Here is a 15,688-nt window from a genome sequence, read left to right on the forward strand (position 1 = left end):
AGGCAGGGCCACCAAGTGGTCCCTGCAAGGGTGAGGGTTTGATGGCAGAAGGCACAAAAGCTTCTTCTAGGCAAATCCAGTCCCTCTGAAGAAAAAAAAAATCCATCTATATGTCCTATTCTTGGCAAGTCTTGAGCAAGGGGAAGGGTGAACGATCTGATGTTTGCAGTCATGGTTCGTGACAGCTTTTCAATGTCTCTGTGTCTTGATAAATACATACCTCTGTCCACTGACATTTTTTCTTACAAAATGAGTGCGGGGGAAACCGTGGCAAGCTAGTGTAAAATGTCCCTGGATGAAGGTGAATAATAAGTGAGTAAAACAAGATGCCTCTTCCTACGACCTTTAAATATTAATAAATTAAATATCCATTTGCATTACTCATTTTCTATTATTAATGCATTTCTCTTCTATTATTCTTGGTCTGTCTGGTCATTACCAGTATTCTCCATCTTCCGTTTCAGGAAAATACTTACAGGCATTGTGAAGATTCCCAAACCCTCCATGTATAGATGTACATACACAGTCACTGGATGAGATACCATGCAGATCAGCAGCAGATGTATGTAGATTTCTTCAGTGGGAGTCTATTGCAATGATTTCACTATCTAAGTCACACAGCACCAAGGCAGCAGTTGTTTTTTTAAAAAAAAATCTATTTATTCTTTTTGTGACAAACCTAATGATTGCAGAAATGAGAAATCAGCCTGCAAACAGTCCAAATTTAAATAAAATCACCCCCACACTAGACTATAACAGTGGCAGATGGACAGAGGAAGAAAGTGTATATAGTCATATTTTTTGCCATTATAGTATAGACCCTTTCAGATTGCAGCAAGCAACTTGCCATCTGCAAATCTGAGTCTTTCCTTTTCTGCTGAGGCACTGATTCAAGAATCATGATTTCTGAAGTTTGAGTTAAAGTATTAAGTGGTTTATCTCTCATTTTAAAGGCATACTGATCTCATGATTTTACTTCAAACACATGGGAAAGGCATCCTGAAAATTTCCCTCAGAGTTCTCCTTAAAACAAAACCCAAAGCCAGTGGCTCACACTTAGGTATGCGGTGAGGTAATGGGTTGCGCACATGAATAGCTTTTTGTTAAATAGTCTCTTATTGCTGTTGTTCTCACTGCTTTTGTTTGGTTTACTCTATGGGGAAATTATAAGCTCTATGCCTCCATGATATGTAGATCCCACTGAGCACCTTCCTTATGGCAGTACACGTACTGAACAGCAGCAACGGGTGTTTGATTTTAACATTGCCCCTCTGAAGAGAGAAGAATCTGATCACTACATAAATGTCATTGAGTTTTAAGGGCCAGATCTTCATGTAAATGGCCGCTGAGTTAGTGGGAGTGTCATTTTAATACAGATTTGCAAAGAAAATCTGGGCACATTTTAAAAACCCCTCAGTGTGTCAGCCCACTGTTGTTTTCCAGAGTTTTATCTGACCCTAAGTTTGCAAAGTGATGCTGGGGATGTGACCATCACAGAGCTCAGACAAACATATGCAAGTTGCAGCCTGCCAGGGTTTCTGATGCTTTCACATTATGGGCAAGGAGTTACTTAATCTAAGGGTCGGGACTCTGACACAGGCTTAACATTTTTTTTCCCTCTGTGTAGCCAGCAGTAACCAAAAAAATGTCCTTTAGGGATGAAAGCCTATTCTGAACTTGTTTAAGAGGAAGAGGATGCAATTCAGTTCTGGCAATTCCCTTTCAAGAGGTGCTGCAGTATGCATTGCATCACAGTATTTCTAATTTTCACCAAATCAGAGTCACTCTCTGCGAGGCAAAAAGAGGAAAGGTTTCTTTTGTTAATCGTACATGCTAGAGCCATGTACAAAATAAAGTATTAAATACAGTAATTACAGTAATTTTTGTTAAAATATTTCTACACAATAAACCTGTGGCTTTGAAAACTCTACCAGAAGCAAAAGAAAAACAATCTGTAATGAAAAAATTGAAATCAGAAGCCACTAATAACACTAAAGGGAGCCCAGAAGCCAAATTAATGTTTCTACAAAGAAATACTTTCCTACACCAGGCAAATTCCTAGTAAGACTCTTACCTGGGTCTTTATATATAGGATTCAGATTTCATTTTGAAGCATGCTTTTTACAAACTGTTTAGTGTTCATATGTCATTACCACTGTTGGGCCAGATTGCACCTGGCATCGATATAAACAAAGCTTTGGCAAGAATTCTTTCCTTTGGGATGGAGACATCTGATTTTCAAGCTGAAAACATGTCAGTGTTGCAAGACACTCCAAATAGCCTGTTTTACCAGTGCAGTAAATTAACCCGCCTGGTGTAGTGTTAAATGCTTTACAAACATCGACTGAAGGCGAGGGAGGGAAACAGCAAAAAACAAACAAAAACATTTCAATAACTTGTTTGACTGGGAGCAGTGAAAAAAGTACAAGCAAAGCTCAAAGGGAGGGGTTGATCCTTGGGAGGCAGGACAGCAGCAGAACAAATTTTCAGAATTTTGTCCTTTATTCAACCCAGAGAGCATGCCGTGGTATGGCAGAAGGAGCAGAACAAGTTACATAGATGATAGAAAAGGCATCATCATTTGAAAAACAGATGAGGATAACAGGAAACAGTGACTCTAACTCATTGCCTTGTCTGCAGGAGGAAGGCTTTTTGAACGCTATTACATGCAAGAGGTTCGCCTTTAATGCCGCAAACCGCTGGTCGACAAAGACTACGTAGGCAAAACAGAGGATAAAATATTAGGCTATCCCCCTTGCTTCCCCATTGTTCAGGATGAAAAAGCTGAGCTGAACTTCTGGGCACGCAGAATTGGCTGAGTGAAAGCTCTCGTCGCTAGATCGTGCATTTGTGCTAAGCCTGAATGGTCTGGAGGACAATGGGGTTCAACCTGCCTGTGGCTCTACAGCAGTTCTGCAATATAGTTGTGAAACTAGAATAGCCAGAAAGTAGGTCCACATGCGTATGGAGTCTAACAGCGACCTGTCCTGTGAAACCCAGGCAGAAGCAGTGTTCTTAAATAGACACATTTATATAGCTGTTAGACTGAAGCCATTTTGCTACTCTTGTCTTGCTATTTTAATTATCCTGATAGCTGCCTATTTACAAACATGCATGTAGGTGGGTTAGAATAATTAATTAATATTCATAAGCATTCATAAAATGTGGCAAAGTTTACGTTAGGGTGGATGATAATTCCCAAGGGGATTACATTTGTGTTAAGTGTAGATTTATATTAGTAAGAGTCAGCATGATTGATTCTTGCTTGGCCAGCGATAGAGGACTTAGCGACCATACTGGCAGAGATTATATCTGGTCAACAGGAAAGGAAAACTGGCCAAGAAACTGCCAACACAGAATCTGAAGCTGTGAAACCTGGTCAAGAAGAAACAAAGCCAAATAAGCAACAGATGAAAAATTATCTTAAAGCGAAGATCAAATCACTCAGTTGGAAACAAGAATTGTATTGGAAAAGGTGATGCTGAGAGCATGAAGGGACATAGGAATTTTTAAAAAAATAATAAATAAACCGGAGTCCTGAATACCAGTAATTTTTTTAAAATGGACCTTAACATTTTTCAAAAATAAAAAAATAAGTAGAGAGTTTTAATAAGCTCAAAGACTTCTGACAAATAGCAGGGAGAACTTCTAAACCTTGTGAATCATTTGGAAGAAAATGCCCTAGGTCTCAGTATACAAGAGCCATGGACATACTGGAGAGAGCCCAGCAAGGGGCTGCAAAGATGATGAAGGGACTGGAGCATCTCTCCTGTGAGGAAAGGCTGAGAGAGCTGGGAATGTTCAGCTTGGAGAAGGCTCAGGGGGATCTCATCAAAATACATAAATATCTGCAGGGAGGGTGCAAAGAGGACAGAGCCAGGCTCTGCTCAGCGGTTCCCAGTGATGGGACCAGAGGCAACGGGCACAAACAGAAACACGGGACATTCCCTCTGAACATCAGGAAACACTTTGTCACTGTGAGGGTGACCGAGCACCGGCACAGGCTGCCCAGGGAGGTTGTGGATTCTCCATCCTTGGAGATATTCAAAAGCCGTCTGGACACAGTCCTGGCAATCAGCTCTGGGTGATCCTGCTTGAGCAAGGGCGTTGGACCAGATGACCTCCGGAGGTCCCTTCCAACCTCAGCCGTTCTGTGATTCTGTCACTCTGTCTCAAACCCACTGGGGAAGGTGATAGATGGAATGAGGAACCAGAAAAGAAAGAGACTTTGGTAAGATACACACTTTACAACAGTTTTCTGGTACTGTTGTACCTGGTACAGCACCCTCAGACATTGGAGTAGCCCAGTGGGCTCAAGAGGGACAACAGACTTGTTCCTGCACCTGTACTGCAGAAACCTACTGCCTTTAAAGGGGAGACTTCCTAGGAAGTTTCTCGATGATTGCGTGCCAAATGAAAGAGTGGGGAGAGAAATGGGTAGGGAACTCAATGATATATAAAGGCAAACAGCACTGATGTCACAGTGTATTTTACCCTCAGAAAATAAGTGAAGTTCTCTAGATGTAGAGCAAACCATTGACAAGCGGCATGAGGACACTTTGGACCATACTGGCCACAGCCCCATCCGAAGCAAAAGCAAAAATTCCTTAACTAGGAAAGGACCTGAAAGACCTGCTGTATCCAGCACCATAACCACATGCCAGCGCAAGCGCCGCAAACATGCAAGCGGGGACGGTGCCTCGGTGCCCAGCTGGAACGAGAAAATGGAGCCAGGGAGCTTCCGGAGGTTGCAGGGGCGGCTGCCAGACGGACACGATGCTCGGTGGCAGGCTGGCAGCGGAGGGAGCAGCCACTGCCAAGGAAAGGGAAGGGAGCACCACCTGAGTCCCACCAGGGTTAACCTGCACCTGAGGCAGGTGATGGGAGCGGGGATTCTGGCTGGAGAAGATGTCTCTGAGCACCTCGGGGGAAAAAAACTACCTTCTGTTCTCAATACGAAACACATTATTACTGGGGCAGTCAAAAAGCGTAAACAGGTTTAGCAAGTAAAGCAGAACAGTTTCCCTTAAAAAGCGTTCGTTAGGTAAGTAGGACACATTTTCATGGATCTTTTTTGGCAGTCCTTCATTCAGATCAAGAAGGAGATTCATATCAAGTCAAAGGGACAAAAAAATTGCTAAATACATTTTTAGTCCAGGCAGTTACACAACAATAAAGCAAGTTGGGCAAAAATGTGAGGGGAAAAAAAAAAAATTGAGCAAAAATGGAAATTTACTGGGTGTCAAACTTGTGAATACTGAATTCCATTTTATCAATGTTGTTTAAAATTCATATAATAAAAGCAAAGCAGCAGTACTGTATGAGTGCAGTTATACTGCTGTAAAATCCTGATTGTCCATGAAGTTCATTCACACAGGAAAATAAATTATACTGCTAGCAGCATTTTGGTGAACAGACGCATGCCAAAGCTTTGTATCAACTTAATGTTACTGGTATCAACGAAATTCAAAGTAGTTAAATCGGTACAAAGGCAGGGTCCAGGGTGGTCCCAGCATTTATTATATGTGCTAAGAAATGATCCAAAGCTGAACCCATCTTATTAGTCTTTTATTGACATTGCATTTGGCAGTCATTGTCCAAGAAGTAAGAGAACATACCTGATAAGCCAGACATAAAGAATTTGAGCTCAAAGCCTGACAGACCACATGGAGTGGATGAAATCCATGTCGGATTTGGACCTGGACAGATCTAAGAGTATGTAACGAGAACACAGGTGAAGGAGCCCACATGTTCAGGCCTGGAAAAATGTTAAGGAGGGAGTAACCTAAGTGAAGGCAAAAGTCCTGTTAGTCAAGTAATTGATGATTTAAGAAGGTGCCCTGCTTCCAGATGCCTCCGTCGGTTATGCTGAGGTAACATTATGGGTAAATACATATGGATGTAAGAATGGGAGCTCATAGTGATTGTTATTATGGGATGCAGGCATTTGCTTGAATCCTACCTGCTACTCTCCTCGTTAGCACAAAACAAGTGAAATGATGGGTGCTTAGCTAGTTGGCTCTGGTGGAAAAAACAAAAACAGCTGAAGAAGTTCCTCTTTCCATGTTGCTCTTCCTAGCTGCTTACTGTCATCTTTTGCAAAACCCCTTGCTTGCGGTGATGCAGTTGTTTGTATTGCCATGCTGTAAACGGGACTGCCGAAATGGTCTGGGGTAAAAAAAACATCCTACTCTCCTACCCAGAAATAAAATAAACCTGAGTTTTTCTAATGTGATTCCTTCAGTGATCCAGTTTGCATCTTGGCTTGGGAATGCATCGGAAATGCTTGCATGGAGAGTAAGTGGGGCATGGAGTGGGAATACGCAGAAGAGGGTAGGAACTGCTTAGATCTTGCAGAAATAAACATACGTTGATTTACTTTATCCTTTTATGGGGGAATATGCACCAACCGTACTTTAAACTTTGCAGATATTCCAGAAGCCCCACTAAGGAGCACCCTCTCAGTCAACCTAGCATTTAAAAACAATCGATTTAATCAGAAAAAACATACAGTTGAAGAAAAGCTTAGGGAAAGACATGTCCCAAATTCCAAGAATTTGTTCTGCTGGAATCAAGAGTATCTAAATGAGGAGCTTTAAAAGATTTTGAAGAATACCAATAAACAATTAAGAGTTCTTCTCTACATGTCTATAGAGATGTCTATTATATTGTACCAGCACAATACATCAGTGATGTACAAATACCATACTACAACCATAGGACTGACACAGGGGAGATTTGACCTAGAAAATAACCACATCCTCAAGTCCCACTTTCAAACTGGAGAAAAATCTCAGTTCCTTTAACACCAGTCATAGGTCTAGGCAGGAAAAAATTCACATTGTCAGGTTTAGTTTAGACCACAGAAAACAAGTGAAGTCATTTCCAAAAGGTCCTTACTCCTTGCCATGAATACATGAGTCATGGAGTTAATCTTACTTTGTACGAGGGCTCAGTCTCTGCCTCAGCTAGTCACTGCTGATGCAGGGACACGCAGGACACGGCATTCTGGTGCTGTTTCCCCTCTCCCACTTCGGGGGTGTGGGGGCGGAAAGAAGGGGGTGCAGTTGCTTTTGTACTGCTGCCCATCCTTCAGGGACCCTGCCAAGAGTGAACAGCTAGCTGTAACAGGCTTCGTCGTGTCATTAGGAGCATCTGAGAAAATGTTGCCTGCAGGAGGTACTAAAACCTGCATTTGGGGTGGAGTGGGATGTTTGGGTTCCTTGACTCACCCCAGGCACCCATCCAAGTGAGATCTCTATCAGAAGGAAGCCCTTCTGGTAGAGAAAGAAGAAGGATATCTGGCAACATCCAGCATAGTGAGGTGGGTCTTTGTTAAGGTAAGCGCTGGCTGAGAAATGCACATACAAAACAGGTTTGCTTTGCAGGAAGGCAAGAGTGGTGTCGATTTAGTGTGAAGCTTGTTAGATCAAAGCTTCCTTGTGTTGAAGGTCTCCTAACATTAGTCTCCCATGGAAGTAATTACTGCAGTTACAGGCTACTTTTACAATGCTAATGCATCTGATCCAAGGAGAGATCCCTGGTGCCCTTGCCCAGTGGGGCAGAGGGGCTTGTGTCCACGTTGCAGAGGGGCGAACCTCTAGAGCAGCCCGATCGCAGTGATGGATACGTAGCACACAGATCTGGGTTCTCCACAACACAGCGTGGGGCTTTGAAGGACCTAGGGTATGATTGTTTTTCTGGGTGGTCTTTCTTTAGTCCCAGCAGCTGAAACAATATGAGCAGCGTGCCATATCAACGTGGGGTTTTTTTAACCTTTAGCTGAGGACATGTGTTGCATGCCCTGGGGTAGGGCAAGGTGGCACGTGTGAGCGTTGGAAGGTACACGGGCCTTGCTGGAGCAGTATCACAGGACTGGGCAGGGTGGAGGCAGCTGAACTTGGTGTCGTCCTGCCCACACTGCTCTTTGGGCATGATGCCTGGAGAGATCCATCTCTAAAACCACAGCTGTGTTTTGGTTTGGAGGAAATAGATGATTCAGTCCCCCAAAGGAGAGTCTGGATGTAAAGGAGCGGTTGTGCCTTGTGGGCAGTTGGGGCCCAAGACCTTCAGGTGAAGCTGGGAGCTGTTATCTGATGGTATAGATTTTTCTCAGAGGGTCTATAGTCAGAAATTGATAGGAATGACATGATCTCACAAGGGCGCGCAGGACTACGTGAGACAATCTCTGCTTTAAAAAACTGCCTGTGAGATGAGGAGGTTGAAGAAGTCCTCTCCTAGATGGTGCAAGAACCCAGCTGGTGGGAGGAATTCCTGGGGGTGCCTTGCTCAGCATAGGACACCTGAGTGACCAGTTAGTGTCATAAATCCCATGCTAAACCCGTTGTGTGGAAACACGTGTGTCTAAAAGGTGACACCACTTAACTTTAAAATGTAAGTTGAAAATGAAGACGAGAGCTTTTTTACACAAGTATGATTTTACTGTGGACATGACCTGTAAACACTTGGACTTAGGGAATTCTGTGAGATTTTGGTCACATCACAGAATGTTAATTTGCTAATTTACCAATGCAGATAAAGCACTTTATGAAAACTGAGGTAAGAGCTGTTACTCGGTATTTGCACGGTACCGAAAAACATGCACAGTCGTTCCAAGTTTTCTCTTTGAAACACCTAGTTTTACTGAGACTGCAGGTAGACTGGGAAAAGTTTCTTCCAGAAAAGAGGAAGGTCGAAGGAAGCCATGGCACAGCTGACCTGATTTTTCTTAATGCCTTCTTCGTTCCTAGGGGCTTCTGAGCAGCTTGGGGCAGACACTGGCTCTTTCAGTACAAGCAGGCGTAAGCCTCTGGCTGGTTGTTTTCTTTCTGATAAACTTTTATTTGCCTTTAGCTTGCTTTTAACTTTCCATGCTGTTTAACATTTACCTTGTTTGGCTTTAATTATTTTTTTCAAATAATTTATTAAATAACTGAGGTAGTAATTAAACGGTGGTTCTGATGGTACCCATTTGCCAATTTTCAAAACATTTGATCCATATCTCACTTAGATTCACACCTGAAATCAGCTGCTGAACAGGGATTGATAGTTTGCTAAAGCAGATGTACTTTGACGGGCAGCAATGTATTTCATTATCTGCATTAACAAAAAGGTACATTTATAAAAGTAAAAAACAATGCCTAAATGTACACATTTTCCATGATAATTTATTACCTCATGCCAAGTAAAGATACCTTAAAGTAGAATATTTTTAAATAAAAAATAAGCATAACATACAGTTAAGTTCATGTGCCGGATGAAAGAAATGTATAGCCTTTTTTTTTTTATTTATTATTGATACATCAGATTGAGTATTTTGTGATCTCATTTCATCATGCAGCAGCTCATTCAGACTGTCCAGGAAGACTAATTAACACTAATGCTTCTAAAGAATTTTCATTTGTGATGCTAATCTGTCACAAAACCAAAAGCATCCTCAGAAAGCCAGGGAAAGAAGTAAAGAGACTACATCTTGCAGCCAGCTTAAATTAGTGTTAGCTTGATTTGTCTTAATTGAAAGGTTGTTTACATCTCTTTTGTAAGTGTTTATAAAAGTTGGCAGACAGAAGAATAGCTGCCTACGTACATGAACAAAATTTTCTTTTATTGAAGCTGTTGTACATAGTACTGACATTAAAAAAGCTTTTGAAATATTTCTGTACACATAGTCTTAAAGTATAAGCTGGTCTCTGTGTTTACGTACACACACACACACCCCCCATGCTGTATTATTTTTGCTACTGAGATATTTATGCTAAGTCCTCATATTATGTGAATATTTCTATGTGCCAATTCATTCTAGCAGCCCACTGGCCTCTGTTTAGATTTCTATGAGACACATGCAAGTCAGAAAAATACCTTAAACACAACTTGTGAAAATGTCTTGCTTTTGCACTAATATACACATCCTCAGATACCCCAGCCTCGCAGAAATATAGTGCTTACGTAGCTGAGCATCCCTAAAGCTTTATTGGGATTCATGAGCCCTGGGTCCTGAACTGCCAGCTGGGTTCTTATTCTCTGGTTCCCCACGTTCACGGCATCTCAAGACACGGCATAACCCAATCATCGTATATGGAAGTTGCCCAACTCTGATGATGTTGGATAGACCCCACCTAATAGCTTCAGGATCCACATTGTCCATGCTGGTAGAGGGAGGGAGAGGCTTGCTAAGCTTGCATGGCAGCAAGCAGCTCCCAGCTATTCATAAACAGCTTTAAGAGATCTCGTCCTTTAAAAATACAGGATAAATATTGTTGATAGGCGCACTGATGTGTTCCTAGACCTTAAATGAATCTTCTAGGAAAATGGGCAAAGAAATTAAGATTCCTCAGCAGAGCATAATTAAATTGCAGCTCAGTTCATAATGCTGACCACCGAAGTTTGCTTCATTTTAGCATTGCTAGACCATGTACTGCATGTAAAGACAATTAGCAGAAAGAAAAGCAGCAGATGCTAGAGATGCACAGAGTTAGATGACTCATTATGTCATGAAGAATCTCTTTCAGCAAAGTGAAAAGGTTGGTATAAAAAAAGAAAAGGATTGAATAGACCAAATAATTATTAAGGAAAGAAACTGAAGATTTCAGGAAAGAGGAGCAGAAAAATCAGTATCTTGCAGTGCTCCAAAACGTGCATTTGCCTCAACTGCAGAGGAGAAACACTGACATACATGATGGAGACCCTATTCTCCCTCCTCCTCCCCACTCCTGCCCCTTCTTTCCTTTAGGATTACATGGTGGGTTTGGCATGTTCCCTGTTAAACCAAAAGAAAATGTGTTTTAAAACTTCCTAAGTCTTTAAAACCTCCTCAGCTGATTATCTGCTCGAAGGTAACTATAAGAAACAATTTAATAACAGCTTCCTTAAGGCTTTGCAATGTATGCATATTTTTCAGCAGTTTTTCGGTCTAACAAGACTAACTAGAAATAAGTATTTGCCATTTCAAAGATTTGTTCTCACAAGTACCTGATGCATGTAAGGTAGAAGGCAGGTCTTGTGAACCAAGCGCCTCCTGTTCTCAGAAACACTCTGCTCCGTGGTTACGGTTCTCTTTGTTTCCTTAAAAACAAATGTCTTTTCTCTCGCCAATCTCATCTGTGAATTTGAAACTAAATGAAGTATCATTCTGTATGGCATCACTTCACTGACGGAGAATTAAGCATGTAAAAAATGTCAGGCTTTCCCTCTGCAGAAATTCAATTTTGCCCAAAAAACGCTGTGGGTACATAATGTATGTGTGCTTCTGCCAAATCTTACTCGAGAGATGCATTCATAGGGTATGCACTAATATAAGTGACAAAAGATTCAGCAATGTCAAGTCCTGTAAACAAACCACTCCAGGGAAGTAACATTAACACATAATTGTATGTTTTTACCATGTCAGACCTGTCACGAAAAATAACTTGAATTGTGATTATAGTAATTAATTTTTCCTCTGCCATTTGAAACATGCAAACTTATTATGGCAATGAGGATGATAGATTCTGGCCTGCCATTTTAGCGCATCTTATATTTACATTTCCATATGAAGAATTATTGCCAAAAGACGTTAACAGGATGAGATCTATACATAAACATATCTTGAAGTATATCCACTAACTTTACAATAAGACCTGAAGATCTTGAGAAAAAAAAAAAAAGAGGTAAGACTAGGCAAGAAAGATAAAGCAAAACTGAGATTTTGTCCCCAAAATCAGGCAGATCTAGAAATCACAGTGCTGGAAAACTCGTTTGTGGGGTATCGTACCAGTTTGAAAAGAAAGAAGAAAATGTCATTTTTCCGTCTGCTGTTGCAGTCCCCAAAATTCTGTTAATCTGACCATCTTTGCTTCATTATTGCTGTATTAACACTGTGTCCAGGGTGAGTGGGTGGCTTAGCTTCCAGCTCTGTGGCTTTCCTTCTGTTTTGAAGTGGAAATTTCTATGTCTTGGCATATAACTTAAAGAAAAAAAAAAGGGGGGGGGGAGAGAAGGAAAGGTACTGATTCAGCTGATAGGAGACTATGCTAGTACTGTTACCACAGGCACCTATTTAGGTGCGCTTATAGTGTGTAGTTTTATAAATAAGCCCGAGGGGCTCCTTCTTCGCCGCCACCCCGAGTCTTGCGCTCTGCCTGCCTGATCCCATCCGACAGTAGAGCTGATACCGCACTAATCCCCGCAAGTTTGGGACTAATGAACTAACTGCTGGGCTGCCGCCACGGAGCTTGGTCCCAAACTATACTGTACTTCACACTCGATTTATTCTCCAGATGGCGAGACTGCGCAGCCCCGCCGCGAGGGACCACCTCTTCCACTGGAGTGTAAAAGTGGACGGATGTTGTTTTCTTTGCAGATTTGATAATTCAGAGCTAGGAACTCATGAGGATGGTTAGTTATTAGGTTTAATGGGTGCCAATCGAGCCGGCAACACGCGCATTCCCGTCTTTAATTTCAGTGTCTGTGGGTCTGGGTGGCAGTGGATTTGTCGGCAATGCTGCATCACTGAAACCTTTATCTTCTCCAGTTGGCGTAGGTGCGCGTGGTAACGAACATCTTCTTCCCATGTCCTCCTCAGAGTCAAACAGAAGGGATACTAAAGTAGCCACCCTGACCAGCATTTTTTTTTCCCAATGGGTTTTCCAGCATGAGTGGTAAATTTAGCATATTTTAATAATATCACTGCTTACCATGAAGCTCTCTGTTGTCTTTCTCTCTTGTTCAGTTTGATGAAGAACCCAACCCATGTGGGACCCAATGGGGATACCACCGTCCCAAGCTACCCGGGGATGGAATCGTTTACTTAATGATCAGGTTTATTTCTTTATCAGCTATTCATTCATGACAGAGTATTATCTGATGTTGTAGTTCTCATGTGAAGAACAGGGTAAAAAATGTCTTTCACCATTCCTTAAAAATTCTAGTTTGACCATTCTTGGCAGGGACTTTATATAGCATTTGGGAAATGTGTTTACTCTCGCATCCACTACTATAAAGACCTTATTGTATCAAGGACTACTTTTTTCTCTACTGCTACAATGCTGAAGTAGTTTACCTAGCTTGAAATTTTAGCTTTTGCGAGGGTCCCACAATAGGAATAGCATCTACGTTTCCCTGCGTAATGAGGCAGAAAGGGCTCTCCCTTTCCTCCATGTTTTTAGTACATTTAGCAGAGGTTTTAGTACATCTTTTTATTTACCCATGAAATGTTTTATTGGAAGCCTGGGTGGGGACCTTATACACCCCACTAACATCAATGGGATTTTCTCCGTTGTAGGAAGGGTAGGCACCAAGTCAGCCCCCTCACAAGCTCTGACTTTGGCAGCCAGGTCCTCTCAGTTTGTCCCACAATTAAAAACAAAAATTGAATCCTGATGTGGAAACTATAGTGACTAGAAGTATTTTATCATGAAAGGGAAACGTTTCCATTCCTGGGGTATCCAGGCAGACAGATCTAAAATGTAGTGGTTCTAAGAAAATGCATCAATTCTCAACCCAACAGATGGCATGGGTGTGTTAACTAACATAGCAACATATTTTCTATTAAAATATGGGAAAAAAACAACAACCCCCTCCCCATGTTTGTTGGTTGGTATAAATTCAGTGAAGTTGTTGGTTATTTTTGGGATATGTACCAGAGGGCTGCACATTTAGTTTATGTAAATTGATAACAGCAACAGCCTGTTAATAAGTGTTTTGTATGGAAATATACCTAGAAAGACACGATCTGTCTTTTTTGGGAAGGGACTTTGCAGCCTGAGGAGAAAAATAGCTAATGAGACGGTCTACTGCTCATTATTATAATCTGAAAAAAATCATAACGAATTAGGCTGTAAGTTTGCTAGAGATGTGCCTTCAGTTGGAGTTGGATGCTGCCTTAGTGGATAATTTGGGGAGATCTTTCTTTTGCAAATTGGATCAGTGTGTGCTGAAACGGTGATAATCTGACTTTAATTAAAAGCATAAATTGGTTTGGAGCGTGTTTTTAAGCTACCCTTCTGCATCATATCCAGAAACTTTCAGCCCAGCCCTAGAAACCCATTACCCCTGGTCGGAGAAGGAAAACGTAGGGGATTTGTATTACCCGGTATTGGCATCATACGGTTCGGTTTACCTAATTCAGAAGAACCATTTCAGACGGCTGTGCGCCGGAGCTGTCTTCCAGCTGGATGTGTTTGTAGTAAACTGCATGCATCTTTGTGTGGCTTTCCTAATGGCCCCAGTCAGAGTCCATTCACAGCAGTTCGAACGTTTTGGGTTGTGTTTTCCAGAGATTACCTCTGAACGTGCCCCTTGATCGCAGCACAGGGATGCGTACATGTGCGCCTTGTTCCCGTCTGTCCGATTAACGGGCATATGCTCCCAGCCTTCGGAGAAACACGGCTAGTAGCCCCAAGCTGAAGGCTGTTTGCTTCAGATTTCATTAACTTTCTGCTTCATTATTCCTTCCTTTTAACCAGTTCTAGCCATCACTTGCTTTTTTCTAAACTTACCCTAATTATCGGGGGTCCCAGCCCTGTAAATCAGTACACTGCAGAGCTGTCTTAAACTGGCCTGGGAGACCCTGTTCTGATCGGACCTGACAACTGTAAGCTACCGTTCCCTCACACTGTTTAACTCAGACCACATTGGGAAACTGCCTCTGCCCCTCTCGCCAGCAGAGATTTGCATCCGTCTGGTTTAAATCTACTGTCATGTGCTGTCTTGCTGATTGGTATTAGCCTGGATATTAACTTTGATGATTTTTTTTTTTCATTTTTTCCCCTTGAGTTTGCCTGTTTTCTTGAAAAGCATCTCTATTCAGCGACTGCATATTGTTAAAGTCGTTCCTGAACCTCCGTGACTCAGGAGCTTTAAAGTTTTATTAGCCCCATAAAAACTCTTCACAAATGAAATGACTTTTGATAAGTGTGCATTTTGACAATGCAAATTTGTTAGGGGCTGTTGGCGAGTGGAAGGAATTTGGGGTTGAAACTGCAGTTGGCAGGAAGTAGGGAGCCCAGCGCCCTCCTTCCCCCCTCCCTGCTTCTTCTCCAGGCCAAGAAATGCATTTTGTTTCAGAAAAGCACGCAAGTATTCTTCATGCAAATCAACTATTAAACAGATTTGTAAATTTACATTCACAAACATAGCGAATGGCCATGGGAAGCGCGTGTCTTTGGAGATTTTATTTTGTGCCAGCAGGAGAATAGCTTTTTATGTGGTTCAAGAAAAATCTCCCAAGTTATTTTCACATTGTTTTCACTTGTGAGTTGTGAACTCTACCATAGGCTTTGATACACTTTGGATACATGGAGAAAAGGAAGATTTATATAGCAAAACCAAAGAAGTATACGTACATCTGTGCATACTGACGTCCAGGCAGTATAGAGATGAATTACAAAAATGAATTGTTTTATGCAAATTAATAACATGCTGGTTTTGTGAGTGCAGACGGTTAGTGCAACACGTTGTGGTTAGTATAAAGATTTGCGTTTGTTAGACATGTTCAGCACTAGTGGACACAAAAGTCTCATTTCCTACAAGTGGTGGTGTAGAAATACTTAGACATAAAACCTAAGCATTTTATTTACCAGTTATAAAGAAACAAGGAAGATAAAATTACAGGGTGCTGGTGATGACTGGTTCACTAAAAGTCCAAGAATGACAGATATTTTGGGGACACCAATATACTGGCTGTCTAGCTTTTTCCCCACATCGTTTCAAG

General features: G+C 41.7%; 1 protein-coding gene across 1 annotated transcript in view; it reads left to right on the top strand.

The window, feature by feature from the left end:
• CLYBL (citrate lyase beta like) overlaps positions 1–15,688 on the top strand; it is a 146,917-nt gene that overhangs the window by 102,439 nt on the left and 28,790 nt on the right. The window lies entirely within an intron of this gene.

Source organism: Haliaeetus leucocephalus, unplaced genomic scaffold (genome assembly GCF_000737465.1).
Source record: "Haliaeetus leucocephalus isolate CR32 unplaced genomic scaffold, Haliaeetus_leucocephalus-4.0 Scaffold626, whole genome shotgun sequence".
NCBI lineage: Eukaryota > Metazoa > Chordata > Aves > Accipitriformes > Accipitridae > Haliaeetus > Haliaeetus leucocephalus.